This window comes from Staurois parvus, unplaced genomic scaffold, assembly GCF_062004578.1.
Source record: "Staurois parvus isolate SC_StPar_1 unplaced genomic scaffold, SC_StPar_1.0 ptg000066l, whole genome shotgun sequence".
NCBI lineage: Eukaryota > Metazoa > Chordata > Amphibia > Anura > Ranidae > Staurois > Staurois parvus.
Genome location: NW_028317862.1, coordinates 391,974 through 414,431, shown reverse-complemented (window position 1 = coordinate 414,431; position 22,458 = coordinate 391,974).

The window sequence follows — 22,458 nt, the reverse complement described above, 5'->3', positions numbered from 1 at the left end:
AACAGTGAAACAAGACGGCTTCTTACAAGCTGGATACGAGGATTGCGACTCCTGAAGTCCTGACTGCAGTGAAACGACGGCTTCTTACAAGCTGGATACGAGGACTGCAACTCCTGAAGTCCTGACTGCAGTGAAACGACGGCTTCTTACAAGCTGGATACGAGGACTGCAGCTCCTGAAGTCCTGACTGCAGTGAAACGACGGCTTCTTACAAGCTGGATACGAGGACTGCGACTCCTGAAGTCCTGACTGCAGCGAAACGGTGGCTTCTCACAAGCTGGATAGGAGGAACTACGCAGCATCGCCACCCGCAGCGGTTGCAAGTGTGCTAACCCGTTCACAGCATCATCATGTCAGCAAGGGAATCCGGACAGTTCGAGACAAGGTCTCGCATCTCAGTTAACTCCAGAGGCTCAGGGAGATCTTTGAGCGGCTCCACCGTCGCCATTGCCCGCGCGAAGGCCGAGGCCGCCAAAACCCGCGCGACATTTGCCGAACAAGAAAGACAATTAAAAATAGAGAAAGCATGCATGGAAGCAGCTCTAGAAAAGCTAACTGTGGAAAAAGAAGCTGCAGCTGCTGTAGCAGAAGCAGAGGCTTTAGAGGAAGCAGCAAACTTCACAAGCGATAGACTCAGCTACATAAGTAGGCCCGAACCCAGTCTTCACAATAACTCGCAACGCACTTCAGATTACGTACTGCAACATGCTAAGTCAGAAGACGGCCTAAATCCAGGTCCAAGATCGACATCAACCCCTGCTAAGGAGCTCCAACAGACTCCAGTCATACAACAAGCGACCTCAGTTAACCAAAGACCCTGCATGGAACAAGTCGACGGTTCCATAGGACATCAACCCTCAATGCAACCTGCATTCAAACCCACAAATGATCGCAGTATGGTCAAACCCTTTAAGGAAGAACAAGTAGATGGTGCCTATTACAGCAACAATCTGTCAAACAGAGATACAGGTATGTCAGATTTTCTAAAATTCTTTGCCCGACGTGAGTTAATAACCAAGGGACTCTCCAAGTTTAATGACAGACCTGAAAGCTATAGGTCATGGCGATCATCATTCAGGAATAATATCAGAGATCTGGATCTGTCTGCATGTGAAGAAGTAGATCTTCTTGTCAAGTGGCTAGGAAATGAGTCGACAGAGCATGCAAGGCGGATTAGAGACATTAATATTAACTACCCAATCAGAGGGTTAAACATGATATGGGAGAGACTTGAGGAGTGTTACGGCTCACCAGAAGTGATAGAGAACGCACTTTTCAAAAGAATTGAGGATTTCCCTAAGATCCAAAACAAAGATTCCCAGAAGCTAAGAGAACTGAGTGATCTGTTAACAGAGCTACAAGTTGCCAAAACTGAAGGAGACTTACAAGGTCTGGCATTCTTAGATACTGCACGTGGTGTAAACCCCATAGTACAAAAATTACCGTACAACCTGCAAGAGAAGTGGATTGCTCAAGGCTCCAGGTACAAGCAACAGTACGATGTCTCGTTCCCTCCATTCTCTTTCTTTATGGACTTCGTGCACCAACAAGCAAAAACTAGGAATGATCCCAGCTTTAACTTCTCGATGTTTGACACCGCTTACCCCAAATCAGGTAAACCTATCTCACTTTGTAACATGAAAGGTACACCGGTTGCAGTACACAAAACCAGTGTGTCTCTTAAAGACTCCTCAAACAAAACCTACAGTACTACAGAGTCTGAGACGATCTCCACAAAGGACCCATGCAGAGAATGTCCTCTACATAAGAAACCACACTCATTGTTGAAATGCAGAGGATTTAGAGGAAAACTTCTCAGGGATCGCAGAACTTTCCTCAAGGAAAACCACATTTGCTACAGGTGTTGTGCCTCAACCTCTCATCTTGCAAAGGACTGCACAGCGAACATCAAATGCTCGGAATGCAACAGTGAAGCGCACAATACAGCTTTACACCCTGGGCCAGCCCCATGGACTCTCACACCCCCAGACCAGGCTGTAGAGCACGGCGGGGAGGAGGGAGACACAGTACCTCCTGAAGTGACACCCCAGTGCACCCAAGTCTGTGGAGAAGGTCTTAGTAACAAATCTTGCTCCAAGATTTGTCTTGTTACAGTTTACCCCATCGGTCATAAAGAGAAAGCGGTAAGGTTGTATGCCATCCTTGATGACCAAAGCAATAGATCTCTTGCAAACTCAGCCTTCTTTGATATCTTCAGTATTAAAGGACACTGCTCTTCATATTCACTTAAAACTTGCGCTGGTGTGAGTGAAGAAAAAGGCAGAAGAGCTACTGGTTTCCAAGTCGAATCCATAAATAGTGAAGCATCCCTGCAACTACCTACCTTGATTGAATGCAATCAGATCCCAAACAATAGAGAAGAGATTCCTACACCTGAGGCAGCATTACATCATGAACATTTAAAGACCATAGCGCATCTCATACCTGCACTCGACCCAAAGGCCCAAATAGTACTTCTCCTTGGGAGAGATATCATAAGAGTCCACAAGGTAAGAAAACAAATAAATGGTCCTCATAGTTCTCCATATGCTCAGAAGCTTGACCTGGGGTGGGTCATCATAGGTGATGTTTGCCTAGGAAATGTTCACAAGCCAACCACAGTGAATTCTCTTTACACAAATACCTTGGAGAATGGACGTCCATCCCTCTTTCAGCCTTGTCCTAACAGATTCCTTCTAAGAGAGAAGCCGGCAAGTGTGCTATATCCTGACTTTACAGAAACCGAGAACCACTCTTGCAGTGAAGACCAAGATCACTTGGGGTGCACGGTGTTCCAGAGGACAAAGGAAGACCACAAGATAGCTCCCTCTATTGAAGATGAGGCCTTCTTGGGCATAATGGAACAAGGATTCTTCAAGGATAAAACAAACACCTGGGTTGCACCACTACCTTTCAAAACACAGAGACGTCATCTTCCCAACAACAGGTATCATGCCTTAAAACGCTTCTGTTCACTTAGACGCAACTTTCAGAAAAGACCAGAGATGATGGAACATTTCTTCTTATTCATGAAAAAAATGTTTGAGAACAATCATGCAGAAGTAGCTCCACCCCTAAAAGAAAAAGAAGAATGCTGGTATCTACCAATCTTCGGCGTTTACCACCCTAAGAAGCCAGGACGAATCCGAGTGGTATTTGACTCCAGTTCACAGTATGAGGGAGTCTCTCTCAATGATGTCCTTTTGACAGGACCAAACCTCAATAACACACTTCTCGGTGTCCTCATCAGATTCCGTAAAGAACCCATCGCTATAGTTGCCGACATACAACAAATGTTCTATTGTTTCCTAGTAAAAGAAGAGCACAGGAACTTCTTGAGATTTCTTTGGTTCAAGGACAATGACCCTACTCAAGACATCATAGAATATCGCATGAAGGTGCATGTTTTTGGCAACAGCCCATCTCCAGCTGTCGCTATTTATGGACTCAGACTCTCTGCTCAAGAAGGTGAAAAAGACTATGGGAAAGACGTTAAGAAGTTTGTTGAAAGAGACTTCTATGTAGATGATGGCTTAAAGTCGCTTCCCTCACCAGAGGCTGCAATCAGTCTACTCAAAAGGACCCAGAGTATGCTTTCCTGTTCAAACCTCAGACTTCATAAGATAGCTTCAAAACAGCAAAGTTGTTATGGAAGCCTTCTCTACTCAAGATCATGCCAGTGATTTGAAAGATCTAGACTTAGCGACAGACCCGATACCCATGCAGCGCAGCCTAGGGCTCAGCTGGGACCTCAAATCTGACACCTTTACCTTTCAGGTCGACCAAGAGCAAAAGCCTTTCACACGACGTGGAGTGTTATCTACCATTAACAGTCTATATGATCCACTTGGATTTGCAGCTCCTGTGATCATCCAAGGTAAGACTCTGCTCAGAGAGTTAACCACAGATACGTGTGATTGGGATTCGCCACTTCCCTCAGAGAAAGAAGCACTATGGATAGCATGGAGAAACTCTCTACAGGCATTATCTAACTTACATATCTATAGGCCATATGCCCACTTCTCCCCTGCAGAAGTTCAGTCTAGGCAGCTGTGCATATTTTGTGATGCTTCGGTAAAAGCAATCGCTGCAGTCGCTTACCTTAAAACTATAAACATTAAAGGTCAAGTCCAAATTGGCTTTGTAATGGGCAAGGCAAAACTGGCACCAAGCCCTGAGATTACCATACCAAGACTGGAACTTTGTGCCGCTGTTCTGGCAGTAGAGCTGGCAGATCTCATTGTGTCAGAAATAGATATAAAACTTGTCAGTACAATGTTTCATACAGACAGCAAAGTAGTATTGGGCTACATTTACAATGAGACTAGGAGATTCTATGTCTATGTTCATAACAGAGTTCAAAGAATTAGGAGGTCAACACAGCCTACCCAGTGGTGCTATGTACCAACTGACCTCAACCCAGCAGACCATGCTACAAGAGCTGTTCCAGCAGCTCACCTTAAAGATACTACGTGGTTCACAGGGCCACCATTCCTCTACAAACCTGTACTTGACACCCTGGAGAAATACTCATTTCAGCTATTAGAACCAAATGCTGATGCAGAGATTCGTCCTCATATTTCTGTACTCACCACAAGAGTTTCTCACAAAGAGCTTGGATCCAAACGATTCAACAAGTTTTCTACGTGGAAATCACTGAACAGAGCTATAGCTGGCTTGATCCACATAGCCAGATCCTTTAGAGCCACACCTACAGGATCAGATCACTGCAAAGGTTGGCATTACTGTCACAAGGCCCATACAGTGGATGAGCTCACACAGGCCAGAGACGTTATCATCCGTTGTATCCAACAAGAGGTTTATACTCAAGAAGTTGAACTCATCCAAAATCAAAAGAGCGTTCTTAAAGACAGTTCCCTCAAGAGGCTTGACCCCTTCATAGATGCTAATGGACTGTTGAGAGTTGGGGGACGTATTTCAAATGCAAAGTTCGAGAGTAAAGAATGTAATCCCATAATACTTCCAAGCAATCACATTGCATCTTTACTTGTGCAACACTACCATGAGAAGACTAAACATCAGGGACGTTTGTTCACTGAAGGAGCTTTACGTACAGCTGGATTTTGGGTAGTGGGAGCGAAAAGACTTGTGAGTTGTCTTATTTTCAAATGTGTCACTTGCAAAAAACTACGTGGTATGTTTCAGTCACAGAAGATGTCTAACCTCCCTGCGGACCGACTCAGTATAGAACCTCCCTTTACTAATGTTGGTCTTGACGTGTTTGGTCCCTGGTCTGTCACCACACGGCACACTAGAGGAGGCCAGGCAAACAGCAAACGCTGGGCAGTCATATTTACATGCATTAGTATCAGGGCTGTGCATATAGAAGTTATCGAGTCTTTAGACACATCCAGCTTTATAAATGCTCTCAGACGTTTCATCTCCATCAGAGGCCCAGTTAAACTAAACCGCTCTGATAGAGGTACCAACTTCGTTGGGGCCTGCAAAGAACTGCATATCCCCTCAAACATTGACAGTGACCATGTAGAGAGATATCTTGCCGCCCAAGACTGTAAATGGACATTCAACCCCCCACATGCGTCTCACATGGGAGGCTCTTGGGAGCGTATGATTGGCATAGCTCGCCGGATCCTTGATTCTGTCTTTCTACAGCTGGGAACTTCGAGGCTCACCCATGAAACCCTCTCAACCTTCATGGCCGAAGTAGTGGCGATCATGAACGCCAGACCTTTGACTTCAATATCCAGTGATCCAGAAGATCCCTTCTTGCTCACCCCTTCCACTCTTCTCACCCAAAAAGTCGGTACAGCATCGGCTCCTCCTGGCGAATTTAGTGCTAAAGACTTGTACAAGTGTCAGTGGAGACGAGTGCAAACTCTAGCAGATACCTTCTGGGATAAATGGAGAAAACAATACATCTCTACTCTACATGTCCGGAATAAATGGCAAACCAGCAAACCCAACATGGAGGTTGGTAATGTTGTTCTTGTCAAAGACTCTCAGTCAAGAAGAAATGACTGGCCTTTGGGACTGATAACCAAGGTGTTCCCAAGTGAAGATGGGAAAGTCAGAAAAGTGGAGGTCAAGGTCTGCAGACAACAGGAGCCCAAACTCTTTCTCAGACCCGTTACTGAACTGGTTTTGTTGCTCTCTCCAGGGGTGATTTAATGTGGTATCCTTTAGATACCAGACGGGGAGTGTCATGCCTTCAGCAATTTGTTCTTTGTTAATTAGGCATTATTAGTATGCCTTATCAGTTTGTAATTCTCTGTTCATTGTGTAACTGCTCCATCTAGTGGCTGTTTGTATACACTGCATCTTTTCACAGTAGAAGTTTGACCCATTTCAGCTTCCATAGCTTGTAGCCTATGAACTCTGATTACATCATCAGCCCTGCTCATAGCAGCCATTTCCTCATCACAGACTCCATTCCTGTGGTAACCACGCTGCTGGTAGGATCCAACCCTCACATTCAAGCTCACAATAGCATCGTCGGTACGTCTACACACATGTCTATATCTTATGCATCTGTGTTTTATGTAACCTACATGTCTTACATGTGTTTATATGTGCATTGCCTTACTGTAATGTATAATATGCTTTGTCACATGGCAGACAGTGTTACTAAGCGCCTTATTTTCTGTTCCTCAGTTTCACCTCTTATATCTTTGCAATAAAGACAAAGTTGGACGTTGCTTCTTTGTCAACTCATTGCCGAGAAAGGTTTAGCTGTCTGTCAAGCTATGTACCTTCACACATAAGGAGGACAGAACAGAAGTAGTTACGCACCTTCAGGCTTTCAAAGTGGTCATTGGAATTCAGGTTCCTGTATGTGGATAGCCTCCCAAAAAGTGTCACGCGTGTGGTATCCTCATACTCGGTAGAAGTAGTAGAATGTATTTTGGGGTGTAATTCCACATATACCCATGGCTTGTGCAAGAAAGTAATCATTTAAATGACAATTTTCTGTAAAAAAACCCCCCCAAAAAAACTTTGTCATTTTCCAGAAACTTGTGGGAAAAAAATTAAATCTTCCATGGACACAATATGTCTTTCAGCAGATAGCTTAGGGTGTCTGCTTTCCGAAAAGGGGTCATTTGGGGGTGTTTGTTCTATCCTGGTATTTTAGCACCTCAAGAGAGGTCACAGCTGTCCACCTCCTCATTGGCCACATTCTTTCCAGAAAAGGTTTTTCATTGGAAAAGCTGGCTGAAGACTGGAGCTCCACTTTCGACAGGAAACATGTGACCTCCATTCCATCATTTGTTTTTGTTAATGAACTTTAAAACATTAGGAGTGAAGGTCACATGTTTCCTGTCGAGTGGAGCTCCACTCTACAGCCTCTGCTTGTTTTTTGCATTAAAGTTCACTAGCAAAAAAAAGGGGAGTGGAAGTCATGTGTTTCCTATTAAAAATGGAGCTCTATTCTGCAGCCAGACTCTATTGTAGAGGAGACTGGGGGCCAGAAGTGGGAGGAGACTAAGGAAAGGACGTGGGAGGAGACTGGGGGCCGGAAGTGGGAGGAGTCTGAGGGAGGGACAGGAAGTGGGAGGAGACACGAGTGTTGCTTAGCAACCCCAATACCGCTGCTCAGTCTGCAGCTGGCTCTCCTGGGATCAACATCGATTCGGCGCTGCTGAGTGGCAGACCAACGGACCAATGGATTGCGAAGCCTGTGCAAGCAGGTGGAGCCAGCAACATGTGGGCGGTGATAATTTCATCTCTGAGCGAATAAAGGAGGAGATTGCGGAGCAGGGGTGAGTACAGTGTATCTTTTATATCAGTATATACATGAATGATCGGTGAGGTAATTGGGGTGAAGTAGTTATTGGGACCGCCCCCATGCAGCTGATGAACACTGACATTCAGTGAGGGTGGATCTAGAGAGGAATCAGTAGGCCGGTGTAGCGGCAAAATGAGTATCCCATGTAACTCGGTATCCTCCGAAGGCTGGGTGTGCCTTAAACCGGCGCATGCGCAGTTGCTTCAGGGGATACAGATTTTCATGGGATATTTATCTTGCTGCCGTTACACCAGGATGATTGTTCCCGGTTGGTTGGAGGCGGAGCTGTGGTCTGCAATCATTGGCGGGTGATGGGACAGAATGTCATGTGTATGTACAGGTCTTTCATAGGATCGATCTCCTGTGTGCATAGCCAGCCCCCTGATCTGTAGAAGCAGCAATAGATAAACACGGGAAGAAGCAGATGATTGCAGGATGACCTTGCAGCCTCTTTATTCCTGTAGTAGTGAAGGTCTGGGACATGGCTCCATCACACTCAGGCTCACACATCACTTACCCACCTAAGGATTCCCCCCCCCCCCTTCCTGACCAGGACATTTTTGGTGCTGTGTTACTTTAACTGACAATTGCGTGGTCATGCAACACTGCACCCAATTGAAATTGATGTCCTTTTCCCTCCACAAATAGGGTGTTCCTTCAGTGGTATTTGATCGCCTGTACGGTTTTTTTAATTTTTTGCACAATAAAGACCGACAATTTTGTGAAATAAAAAAAAATATTTTTGACTTTTTGCTATAAAACACAATTTAAAAAAATGTCAAAAAATCAAATTTCGTCATATATTTAGGCCAAAATGTATTCTGCTACAAATACATGTAAATTAACTAGTTTATAGCATCTACAAATGGCGGTGTATATATACTGGAATTTTCATTTGTACTAGTAATGACGGCGATCAGCGACTTATAGCGGGACTGCGGTGGGCATTCTGACACTGGGGGGAACTAACTGCCACTGACATCCCCAGTGATCACTGCTAATAAAAAGCACTGACACTACTAATGACACTGGGCAGGAAGGGATTAACTTTTGGGCAATCAAACTAAAAATCCTTGTTGTGGAAAGTTTGCTAGAAAGGGTGTAAAGCAGTGGGCAGAGGATTGATTCACAATTTCTAGTCTTTACTGAAGGGGGTCTGCTCTCGGATGTCTTCACCGAGGAGTGTCAATACTTCCGGGGGTGTACTGGGGTGTCTGTGCTGAGGGGTGTTTGTACTGGTGGTTACTGGGGGGTCTTTTCCATTGGAGGCGTCTGTAGTTGGGGGTGACCTGTACAAGGCGATTCTGTACTGGGAGTGTCTATCCTTGGAATGTCTGCATAGGGGCATGTCCATAGTTAACTGCATTGAAGCACACTACCATACTTTGCAGAGCACGGTGTTTCAAAAATAGTATGCATTTTTGATCTTTGATGTGAAAGTCATACATGAGTCTCTATACTGTTTCAGCACCCCCTAGAGGTTGCATCCTTCGCGGCTGATCTTTCACCTAGGCAGATCTCCGCTTGAGGCCGATCCTTCTAGGGGACTGGAAGAGTATGAACTCTGCACTGCTGTCCCGTCTGCGTGCGCTGTCTCGACTGTAAAACGGGGAAGGAGGTATACCCATCTACGGAGGACAGACAGCAGAACCTTTTTGACCAGAGCATCAGCAACACAACAAATGTGTGTGCAATAATGGTTTGTGTACTGAGGGTTGTGTTTTCTGGGTGGGTCGTTAGTGCAGGGGTTCTGTACTGGGTGTGTCTATGGAAGGGTCCTTACTCAGGAGGGGTCTGTACTGATGTGGACTGTACAGGGTGAATCTGCACTGGGAAGGTTTAAACTGAGGGGGCTCTACTTGTCTTTTCTGCAATGGGGAATCTGTACTGGGGATCTGTACTGAGGGGGTGTTGTTAACATACACTCCCGTAGCAGTTCACAAGAACGGGGTGCAATTCTGATGCGGTGCAGAATTCGCTCAGAAAACGCTGCAAATTACGCACTGCATCAGTGTGAACCAAGCCTTAGAATCACTGAAGGCTGAGATCATTCCGCACTTGTACAGCTGCCTAGTGAATGACTCAACCAGGGACAGAGAGCAGGGCCCCTCTCCCCTTTACCCTGCGGCACCCGCTATGCCAGTCCAGAGTCCGGAATACATGACAGGGGCACCGTTACCAGGGGTATATGAAAGCAATTGGGCAGTAGTGCAGCCGCCCAAAATGCTTCCACCTAACAGACAGAAGTCCGCTTGTTAGTTTTACACACAATCCCAGTGGCTGCAGCCGATGGACCCAGTGTGTATGGGTCCATCGGCCTCATTCACACTGAGCATTTTAATCCGTGCAGGCCCATGGTTACCGGCACAGGGATGGACAGGCGTTTAGGGCATCTCTCTGTCGGCCGTCCCATAGCTGTTAACTGGGATGCAATGAATGCACGGGCACAGCTGCTGCTCCCAATGTGACATTCCTGTTGGTGGGGGTGCAGAGTCCCAAATGCACCCTAGGTTGTCACATTGGGAGCAGCGGCTGTGTCCGTGCAACCGCTGCATCCCAATTAACAGCTATGGGACAGCCGACAACGGGATGCGCGGAACACCTGTCCATCCCCGTGCTGGTAAACACAGCCCTGCACAAGGTCCAGATATCATTCACACTTATGTAACTCCAAAATCATGCGATTTCCATTGTGAGTTTGATGTAACTTTGGATGGGTGCGACTTTGGCTTTACTGTTGCATTGATAACATTAACCTCTTCCGCACCACCGTATAGCAGAAATACTGCTACAGGGAGGCACAGGTGCAAAAAATCACGTATATATACATGATTTTGATGTTCCGGGTAGGGGGCGTGCGCTCCCTACCCGCGCTGCCATTCGCGGGCTCAGCTGTCAATCACTGGGTCCCGGCCGGTGATTCCGTTGGCACCTGGCGATCACAGAGCAGAATACCTTTTGGCCTAAATTTATGTAGAAATTTGATTATTTACTGAACATGTTTAACCACTAGCCTTCAGGGCACCTATACCCCCTTCCTACCCAGGCCAATTTCCAGCTTTTTTCTTAGTTTTTGTTATACAATTTTGTAAATAAGTAATTTCTCTCCTTCACTGATGTGCGCTAATGAGGCTGCAGTGATGGACACTGATAGGTGGCACTGATGAGGAGGCACTGGTAGGTTGCACTGATGGGCACTGAAAGGCAGCACTGATACATGACACTGATAGGCGGCACTGATTGACAGCACTGATGGGTGACATTGAAAGGCAGCTCAGATGGGCACTGATATGTGGCATTGATGTGCACTGGTATGCACTGATATGTGGCATTGATGTGGCACTGATGGGCACTGGCACGTAGCACTGACAGGTGGCACGTCTGAGGCCACACTGATCATCAGGGCACACTTATCAGTGCCCTGATGATCAGTGTACATGTCCCCTCCGCGGAAAGCCGATTACCGGCTCTCCTCTCGAGCTGTCAGCGTGACAACTCGAGAGGAGAGAAATGCCGATAACTGGCATTTCCGTGTTTACATGTGATCGGCTGTGATTGGACACAGCTGATCACATGATCGAGCCGACATCTTCGACTCTTTCCGCGATCCGCTGTGTCTGAGGGACACAGCGCACCAGCGATCGCCGCGCATGCGCAGTGAGAATGGTAGGACGTCATATGACGTCCTATCAGAACGAGAGAACCACCTTTCGCCACTATAGAGCGGGCGGATGGTGGTTAACCATTAGCCGCCCGGCGGCTTCAGATGTGCCTCTTCATTCCGGGTGCACGCCATTTGGCGTGCTCCCGCACATGCGCCGTTTGCGGTAATGCAGAGCGGCGCAGCAGCGGGATCTGTCACGGGCCGTGCACCTCGGACACGGCCGATGACAGATCCGAGTACCAGCTCCCGTTGCTGGTACCATGTGACCTGCTGTGACCAATCACAGCAGGTCACATGACAGTTGTATACAATGGATGGCTTCATTCATGATGCCATCCATTGTATACTAGTGCCTAGCTGTGAATGGTCACAGCTAATCACATGCACATGTCATGTGATTAGCTGTGACTAAATCACAGCTAAGCACAAAAAAAAAAAAAAAAAAAAAGCTGAATGAATCGATTTCATTCAGGTAAATGCTTGCTTATAGCAAAATAATTCTTTGCTATAAGCAAATTGTGTAAAAAAAAAATACTGATCACTTCCCCAAAGTAGTACAGTGTTACTATGGTAACATTGTACTACTTTGGTCATAGTAAAATATGAAAAACAAATCTTTAAAAAAAAAAAAAAAGTAATAAAAAATTAAATATAATAAAAAAATAAAAAAAAATTAAGAAAAAAAATATATATATTTTTTTCATACTGTCACCAGTCAGTGTCCCTGTTAACCGCCATGCCAGTTATATGATGACGCTGTACTGCACTGGTGACAGTATGTAAAAAAAAAAAATAGTGAAAATAATTTTTTTAATTTTTTAATTTTCCGAAAAATTATGACATAAAAATACAACTTAAAAAAACTCGCCATGCCTCTTATGAAGTACGTTGGACTGTCTACTCTGCTAAAAGGGGTCATTTGTGGGATATCTGTACTGTTCTGACATTCTTGGACCTCAAGAAATTAGATTGGCTGTCAGTACTTCAGGATTGATCAATTTTCAGATCTATACCATAGTTTGTGAACTCTATAACTTTCCTACAAACTAAAAAATACATCCTAATTTGGGTTATTTTCACCAAAGACATGTAGCAGAATACATCTCGGCCTAAATTTATGAAGAACAATTATTTATTTGTAAAGTTTTATAACAGAAACAAAGAAAAATGTGTTTTTTTTTCAAAATTTTTGGTCTTTTTTTGTTAATTTAGCAAAAAATAAACACCCCAGCGGTGATTAAATACTACCAAAAGAAAGCTCTAGTTGTGTGAAGAAAATGATAAAATTTTAGTTTGGGTACAGTGTTGTATGACCGCGCAATTGTCATTCAAAGTGTGAGAGCGCTGAAACCTGAAAAATGGCCTGGGCAGGAAGGTGTAAAATTGCACGGTATTGAAATGGTTAATAGCGAAAAGTCAAAAGTATCGTTTTTTTTTTCAAAATTGTCAATCTCTTTTGTTTATAAAACGCAAAAAATAAAAACCGCACAGGCAATCAAATACCACCAAAAGAAAGCTCTATTTGTGGGGGAAAAAATACGCAAATTTAATTTGGGTACAGCATTGCATGACCGTGCAATTGTCAGTTAAAGTAACAGGTCTGTATGGCAAAAAAATGGCCCGGTCAGGAACAGAGGTAAATAAAGTGGTTAAGATGTGACTTTCATGCAACTTTTGAGAGTTTACATTGCAGTCTATATCACTCCAGTCGCATGAAAGTCACATAAGTAGCAGAGGAACCTCTTTAAAGTCGCTGCGACTTTCGTTGCATGGATTTGAACAGCTTCCATTGAAATACATGGGTTGCAACTTGTCATGTGACTTTTGTCAAGTTTATTTTTTCCCCAGGTCGCACAAGGGTGAATGGAGCCTTGAACACCATGTGAAGGAGGCCAGGCCTTGGAGTGTTACTGCATTCAGATCCATAGGAAACTGAACACAGGGTTCTGTGCTGGAGCCCTAATGCAGAGCTCACAGGAGGGAGTGAGAGAAGGGAAGGCAGCCAGCAGTCCATGTACACACCTTGTGTTTCGGTTGAATGTATTTGTGCAGCACACCACACAGCTCCAAGTATCCGCCATACCACTCGAAGGCCCGCTCCCCCCTGCGCCGGAAGAACTGCTGCCAGTACTCGCTGGAGGAGAACTCCTTACTGCTCTTCGGTAACAGATTCATCTTCCCACCATCACTGCCTCAGTCACCGCATGGAGCACACAGCCAACACTTCCGGGTCACAGCTGTCCACCTCCTCATTGGCCACATTCTTCCCAGAAAAGGTTTTTCATTGGAAAAGCTGGCTGAAGACTGGAGCTCCACTTTCGACAGGAAACATGTGACCTCCATTCCATCATTTGTTTTTGTTAATGAACTTTAAAACATTTGGAGTGGAGGTCACATGTTTCCTGTCGAGTGGAGCTCCACTCTACAGCCTCTGCTTGTTTGTTGCATTAAAGTTCACTAGCAAAAAAAAGGGGAGTGGAAGTCATGTGTTTCCTATTAAAAATGGAGCTCTATTCTGCAGCCAGACTCTATTGTAGAGGAGACTGGGGGGCAGAAGTGGGAGGAGCCTAAGGAATGGATGTGGGAGGAGACTGGGAACCGGAAGTGGGAGGAGTCTGAGGGAGGGACAGGAAGTGGGAGGAGACACGAGTGTTGCTTAGCAACCCCAATACCGCTGCTCAGTCTGCAGCTGGCTCTCCTGGGATCAACATCGATTCGGCGCTGCTGAGTGGCAGACCAACGGACCAATGGATTGCGAAGCCTGTGCAAGCAGGTGGAGCCAGCAACATGTGGGCGGTGATAATTTCATCTCTGAGCGAATAAAGGAGGAGATTGCGGAGCAGGGGTGAGTACAGTGTATCTTTTATATTAGCATATACATGAATGATCGGTGAGGTAATTGGGGTGAAGTAGTTATTGGGACCGCCCCCATGCAGCTGATGAACACTGACATTCAGTGAGGGTGGATCTAGAGAGGAATCAGTAGGCCGGTGTAGCGGCAAAATGAGTATCCCATGTAACTCGGTATCCTCCGAAGGCTGGGTGTGCCTTAAACCGGCGCATGCGCAGTTGCTTCAGGGGATACAGATTTTCATGGGATATTTATCTTGCCGCCGTTACACCAGGATGATTGTTCCCGGTTGGTTGGAGGCGGAGCTGTGGTCTGCAATCATTGGCGGGTGATGGGACAGAATGTCATGTGTATGTACAGGTCTTTCATAGGATCGATCTCCTGTGTGCACAGCCAGCCCCCTGATCTGTAGAAGCAGCAATAGATAAACACGGGAAGAAGCAGATGATTGCAGGATGACCTTGCAGCCTCTTTATTCCTGTAGTAGTGAAGGTCTGGGACATGGCTCCATCACACTCAGGCTCACACATCACTTACCCACCTAAGGATTCCCCCCCCCCCCCTTCCTGACCAGGACATTTTTGGTGCTGTGTTACTTTAACTGACAATTGCGCGGTCATGCAACACTGCACCCAATTGAATTTGATGTCCTTTTTCCCTCCACAAATAGGATTTTCCTTCAGTGGTATTTGATCGCCTGTACGGTTTTTTTAATTTTTTGCACAACAAAGAGCGACAATTTTGTGAAATAAAAAAAAATATTTTTGACTTTTTGCTATAAAACACAATTTAAAAAAATGTCAAAAAATTAAATTTCGTCATATATTTAGGCCAAAATGCATTCTGCTACAAATACATGTAAATTAACTAGTTTATAGCATCTACAAATGGCGGTGTATATATACTGGAATTTTCATTTGTACTAGTAATGACGGCGATCAGCGACTTATAGCGGGACTGCGGTGGGCATTCTGACACTGGGGGGAACTAACTGCCACGGACATCCCCAGTGATCACTGCTAATAAAAAGCACTGACACTACTAATGACACTGGGCAGGAAGGGATTAACTTTTGGGCAATCAAACTAAAAATCCCTGCTGTGGAAAGTTTGCTAGAAAGGGTGTAAAGCAGTGGGCAGAGGATTGATTCACAATTTCTAGTCTTTACTGAAGGGGGTCTGCTCTCGGATGTCTTCACTGAGTGTCAATACTTCCGGGGGTGTACTGGGGTGTCTGTGCTGAGGGGTGTTTGTACTGGTGGTTACTGGGGGGTCTTTTCCATTGGAGGCGTCTGTAGTTGGGGGTGACCTGTACAAGGCGATTCTGTACTGGGAGTGTCTATCCTTGGAATGTCTGCATAGGGGCATGTCCATAGTTAACTGCATTGAAGCACACTACCATACTTTGCAGAGCACGGTGTTTCAAAAATAGTATGCATTTTTGATCTTTGATGTGAAAGTCATACATGAGTTTCTATACTGTTTCAGCACCCCCTAGAGGTTGCATCCTTCGCGGCTGATCTTTCACCTAGGCAGATCTCCGCTCGAGGCCGATCCTTCTAGGGGACTGGAAGAGTATGAACTCTGCACTGCTGTCCCGTCTGCGTGCGCTGTCTCGACTGTAAAACGGGGAAGGAGGTATACCCCTCTACGGAGGACAGACAGCAGAACCTTTTTGAACAGAGCATCAGCAACACAGCAAATGTGTGTGCAATAATGGTTTGTGTACTGAGGGTTGTGTTTTCTGGGTGGGTCATTAGTGCAGGGGTTCTGTACTGGGTGTGTCTATGGAAGGGTCTGTACTCAGGAGGGGTCTGTACTGATGTGGACTGTACAGGGTGAATCTGCACTGGGAAGGTTTAAACTGAGGGGGCTCTACTTGTCTTTTCTGCAATGGGGAATCTGTACTGGGGATCTGTACTGAGGGGGTGTTGTTAACATACACACCCGTAGCAGTTCACAAAAACGGGGTGCAATTCTGATGCGGTGCAGAATTCGCTCAGAAAACGCTGCGAATTCCGCACTGCATCAGTGTGAACCCAGCCTTAGAATCACTGAAGGCTGAGATCATTCCGCACTTGTACAGCTGCCTAGTGAATGACTCAACCAGGGACAGAGAGCAGGGCCCCTCTCCCGTTTACCCTGTGGCACCCGCTATGCCAGTCCAGAGTCCGGAATACATGACAGGGGCACCGTTACCAGGGGTATATGAAAGCAATTGGGCAGTAGTGCAGCCGCCCAAAATGCTTCCACCTAACAGACAGGAGTCTGCTTGTTAGTTTTACACACAATCCCAGTGGCTGCAGCCGATGGACCCAGTGTGTATGGGTCCATCGGCCTCATTCACACTGGGCATTTTAATCCGTGCAGGCCCATGGTTACCGGCACAGGGATGGACAGGCGTTTAGGGCATCTCTCTGTCGGCCGTCCCATAGCTGTTAACTGGGATGCAATGAATCGGGCACAGCTGCTGCTCCCAATGTGACATTCCTGTTGGTGGGGGTGCAGAGTCCCAAATGCACCCTAGGTTGTCACATTAGGAGCAGCGGCTGTGTCCGTGCAACCGCTGCATCCCAATTAAAAGCTATGGGACAGCCGACAACGGGATGCGTGGAACACCTGTCCATCCCCGTGCTGGTAAACACAGCCCTGCACAAGGTCCAGATTTCATTCACACTTATGTAACTCCAAAATCATGCGATTTCCATTGTGACTTTGATGTAACTTTGGATGGGTGCGACTTTGGCTTTACTGTTGCATTGATAACATTATCGCTTCCGCACCACCGTATAGGAGAAATACTGCTACAGGGAGGCACAGGTGCAAAAAATCACATATATATACATGATTTTGGAGTTCCGGGTAGGGGGCGTGCGCTCCCTACCCGCGCTGCCATTCGCGGGCTCAGCTGTCAATCACTGGGTCCCGGCCAAAGCAGTGTGCTTACAGTGTAAAGCACACACAGTTAACCCTTTGACCGCCCCACGTTAATCCCTTCCTGACCAGTGCCATTAGTACAGCGTCAGTGCTTTTTATTAGCACGGATCACTGTATTGGTGTCACCGGGGATGTCAGTGACACAAAGTCAGTTCCTCCCCAATGTCAGAATGCCCACTGCATACCTGCTATAAGTTGCTGATCCCCGTTACTAGTAAAAAAAAAACAAACAAAATTCTAGCATATGTACCGCTATTTGTAAATACTATAACTTTCACACAAGTCAATTCGTTTACATGTATTGGGATTTTTTTTTTTTTAGCAAAGACATGGAGCAGAATACCTTTTGGCCTAAATTTATGTAGAAATTTGATTTACTGGACATGTTTAACCACTAGCCTTCAGGGCTCTTATACCCCCCTTCCTGCCCAGGCCAATTTCCAGCTTTCAGCGCTGTCACACTTTGAATGACAATTGCGCGGTCATGCAACACTGTACCCATATGAAATTTTTATCATTTTTTGAGACAGAGCTTTCTTTTGGTGGTATTTAATCACCTCTTGGATTTTTATTTTTTCTTAAACCAAAAACCACTGAAAATTTAAAAAAAAAGCTTTTTTTCTTAGTTTTTGTTATACAATTTTGTAAATAAGTGATTTTTCTCCTTCACTGATGTGCGCTAATGAGGCTGCAGTGATGGACACTGATAGGTGGCACTTATGAGGAGACACTGGTAGGTTGCACTGAAAGGCAGCACTGAAACATGACACTGATATATAGCACTGATAGGCGGCCCTGACTGGCACTGATGGGTGACATTGAAAGGCAGCTCAGATGGGCTCTGATATGTGGCATTGATGTGCACTGGTATTCACTGATATGTGGCACTGATGGGCACTGGCACGTGGCACTGACCGGTGGCACTTCTGGGGCCACACTGATCATCAGGGCACACTGATGTCCCCTCCGCGGAAAGCCGACTACCGGCTCTCCTCTCGAGCTGTCAGCGTGACAGCTCGAGAGGAGAGAAATGCCGATAACTGGCATTTCCGTGTTTACATGTGATCGGCTGTGATTGGACACAGCTGATCACATGATCGAGCCGACATCTTCGACTCTTTCCGCGATCCGCTGTGTCCGAGGGACACAGCGCACCAGCGATCGCCGCGCATGCGCACTGAGAATGGTAGGACGTCATATGATGTCCTATCAGAACGAGAGAACCACCTTTCGCCCGTCATTGTACTATAGAGCGGGCGGATGGTGGTTAATAGCAAAAAGTCAAAAGTATAGGTTTTTTTTTTCAAAATTGTCAATCTCTTTTTTTATAAAACGTAAAAAATAAAAACCGCACAGGCAATCAAATACCACCAAAAGAAAGCTCTATTTGTGGGGAAAAAAATACGCAAATTTAATTTGGGTACAGCATTGCATGACCGTGCAATTGTCAGTTAAAGTAACAGGTCTGTATCGCAAAAAAATGGCCCGGTCAGGAACAGAGGTAAATAAAGAGTAAATAAAATTCGGCCCCTCGTAAATCACTTTAACCAAAAATTTGCAGATGTGTATACTCCCCATGAAAACATCTGCATCGATGAGTCCCTCATTCAATATTCTGGCCGCCTTCTAATCAAACAATATCTCCCCAGCAAGCGTGCCAGATATGGGATCAAGATGTATAAGACCTGTGAGAGGGCAACAGGCTATACATGTAAGTTTCGGATTTACGAGGGAAAAGATAGTCACTTGGAGCCCCCCGGATGCCCAGACTACATGGGGAGCAGTGGCAAGATAGTTTGGGACTTGGCGTCATCCTTTTTCCATATGGGGTACCACTTATACGTGGACAATTTTTATTCAAGCGTGCCACTATTTAGACATTTGTTCAATCTGGGAATTTGCGCATGTGGCACTGTGCGATCTAATCGCCGGGGCTTCCCCCAACGGCTTGTAAATACCCGTCTTAAAAAGGGGGAAAAAGCCTGCTTGAGAAATGAAGAATTGCTCGCAGTGAAGTGGAAGGACAAACGGGATGTTTACCTCCTGTCTTCCATTCACGCAGATACGACCGTCCAAATTACCACGGCAGCTGGTGTTGTTGAGAAGCCCCTCTGTGTCCACGATTATAACCTTAACATGGGAGGGGTGGACTTCAACGACCAGATGATGAAGCCGTACTTAGTTTCCCGAAAAGCCAGACGCTGGTACATAAAAGTGTCTGTTTATTTATTTCAATTGGCTGTATATAACGCTTTTGTTCTCTATAAAGCAACTGGACATAGTGGATCGTACCTAAATTTCCAGTTAGAGATCAACAGGGCCCTTTTGTATCCAGAAGGTGCTGCGCCCCAAACCCCTATCCCAGATGCAGTTAGCCGTCTGCATGAGAGACATTTTCCCGATACCATTCCTGGTACCCCAACCCAAAGAAGACCCCAAAAAAGATGTCGTGTCTGCAGCAAACGTGGAATTAGGCGTGACAGCCGCTATTGTTGTCCCTCCTGTCCTGGCCAACCTGGCCTCTGCGTCAAGCCCTGCTTCCGCCTCTACCATAGACTAGTTGACTATTAGTATAGGGTACAGCACGGCACAGATCAGGGCACATTTACACAGGGTCTCGAAAGATGTTAGGTAGTCAGGAAACTGTCTATCGCATTTGGAGAGACCCTACCAGCTGTTTTAAAAATGTTTAAAGTTTGAAAAAAAAAGGTAAAAATAAAAATTTAAAATACAAATCCCCCCCAAAAAAATAAAAAAAATGTAAAACCAAAATAGTTATAGTTTTTGTTGTTGTTGTCGTCATTTTTGTGATTGTTCTACTTTTACCGTTTTATTGTTACTGTTTTATTGTTAACCATTTCTGTTTGCATGAATGCTTTCAGCTGCAGCACTGACCTGTTTATTCTGACAGCAACAGGAACTTGCTCTCAGAATAGACATAAGTAGGTGTGTGCAGTGCTGACGGATGAAAATTTTCAGCCACAGTTAAAAAAAAGAGAATATATGCCAAAGCATGGGGGCCTGGGGTGGCCAGTGGGTGGATGGCCCCTATGCTTCGGCATATATATTTTATATTTGTTGGCACATTTCATGTGTGCCCACCATTAGAAGTGGGTGGATGCAGGGAGGTTTCTAATGGTGGGCATACCACCACACACTTTTCCTTGCAGAGATATTTCAATTATAAAGTTGTTTTATTGAGTTTATGTTTTATTGTTAACCATTGTTGATTTCTTTGCAGGAATGTCAAACTGCAGCACTGACCTGTCTATTCTGACAGCAACAGGGTCTTGCTTTCAGAATAGACATAAGTAGGTGTGTGCAGTGCTGACGGATGAGATTTTTCATCCTCAGTTAAAAAAAAGAGAATATATGCCAAAGCATGGGGGCCTGGGGTGGTCAGTGTCAAGGTCCTACCTTTTCCCTGTGGTTATGTTATTTCATGTGCTGGTGTCCATCTTGGATTCTGCTGTGCATGATGGGAGACCTTTTATGCCTTCAGGTTTCTGTGGTCCATCCTCCAGAGGGGTGTGGCTGATGACATATAAGCCTGTGGCCCGCACATGCTCTTTGCACTTGTGTCTTGTGTCTTTGTGTTGCTGTTACTCTGTTCTGACTCTTGTGACTCTCCTGGTATCTGATTCGGCTTGTCTTGACTATTCTTTGTATTCTCTTTTGATCTGACCCTCTGTTGCTGAACCCGGCTCGTGACCTGTGATTCTCGTCTGCTGTCCTGTACTGTTCTGTTCTGTTGTTGTTGACCCCGGCTTGTCTGACTACTCTTTTGTCTCTTCCACCAGCTACACGCCATTGGCGGCGGCCATTACCGCAGCTGAGGTGTCTCGGGGGCCTGGCTGCGTCAAGTCCATCCCCACCATCAGGGGCCCTGGTGAAGGGCAGCCTGGGACTTAGACTCCGCGCCCTGAGGGACTTCGGTCTGTGGGTGGTGGTTGTCGTCAGCCAGTGCGTTACATTGTTAGGCCTGCCTGTCCGTTCCTCAGCTCCTGCCCTGACATTACACAAGTGCCATGAACCCTGACGGTGCAGGCACGCCTTCGCTCCCAATGCTAGTCGCCAGACTCGATCAACAGGATCACCTGTTGGATCAGTTCGCTCAGGCGTTGCAAACTCTGCTTGCACGCACCGCGCACCTTACTCCTGGTGTTATTAGGCCGGTTGTCGCTCCGGTGGTCGCTTCCGCTGCTGTTCCGCTTGCTGTGCCTACTGCCGCGGCTGATGCGGCACCCGCGGTGTCCAGAGGTATGACCGGTTCTGCCCCTCTTCCACAGCGCTTTGGGGGTGAGCCGAGTCAGTGTCGTGGGTTCCTCAACCAGGTGGGTATTTATTTTGAATTAATACCCCACGCCTTTCCGTCTGAGAGGTCAAAGGTGGGGTTCCTCATCTCACTACTCTCAGACAAGGCCTTGGCCTGGGCAAATCCCTTATGGGAGAGGAACGACCCGGTGATTCAAGATTTTTCTGGTTTTGTCGATGTCTTCCGTAGGGTATTCGACGTACCGGCTCGTTCCGCCTCGGCGGCCAAGCTGCTCATGACCATGCATCAGGGTTCACGGACCGTGGCCGAGTACGCTATAGAGTTTCGTACCCTGGCGGCAGAGGTCGGTTGGAACAATGAGGCTCTGGTGGCTGCGTTTTCCCATGGTCTTTCTGACTCATTGAAGGACGAGATTGCAGCTAAGGAACTGCCTGTGGTGTTGGAGGAGCTCATCTCTTTCCTGATCCTGATTGACACCAGGCTCAGGGAGAGGCCTTCACTCAAGGAACGCCTGCGGAGGCCTTCCAATCGACTGGCACCTGCGTTTTCTGTCCCACCCGTTCCTCCCTCTCCTCCCACGCCTCCTGGGGATAGCTTGTCTGGTGGGGAACCCATGCAGCTGGGGTTTGCTCGCCTTTCCGAGGGGGAGCGGGCCGCTCGGCGTCGGGAGGGTCGCTGCCTGTACTGTGGCCTCGGTGGGCACTTTCGGCAGTCTTGTCCGGTCCGTCCGGGAAACGCTCGCACCTGAGATCATGTCGGGGACAGATCTTGGGTGGAGTTTCCTCGTCCCCGGCGTTCCGCAAGGATAAGCCACTGATCACCGTGGTCCTTTCTTGGACAGGGGGCTCGGTGACGGCCCAGGCGTTGGTAGACTCTGGGGCCGGTGGGTTGTTCTTGGACAGCTCGTTTGCTGCGCAGCACTCCATTCCCCTGCAGGCTCGTGCTGCCCCATTGGTTCTCGAAGCA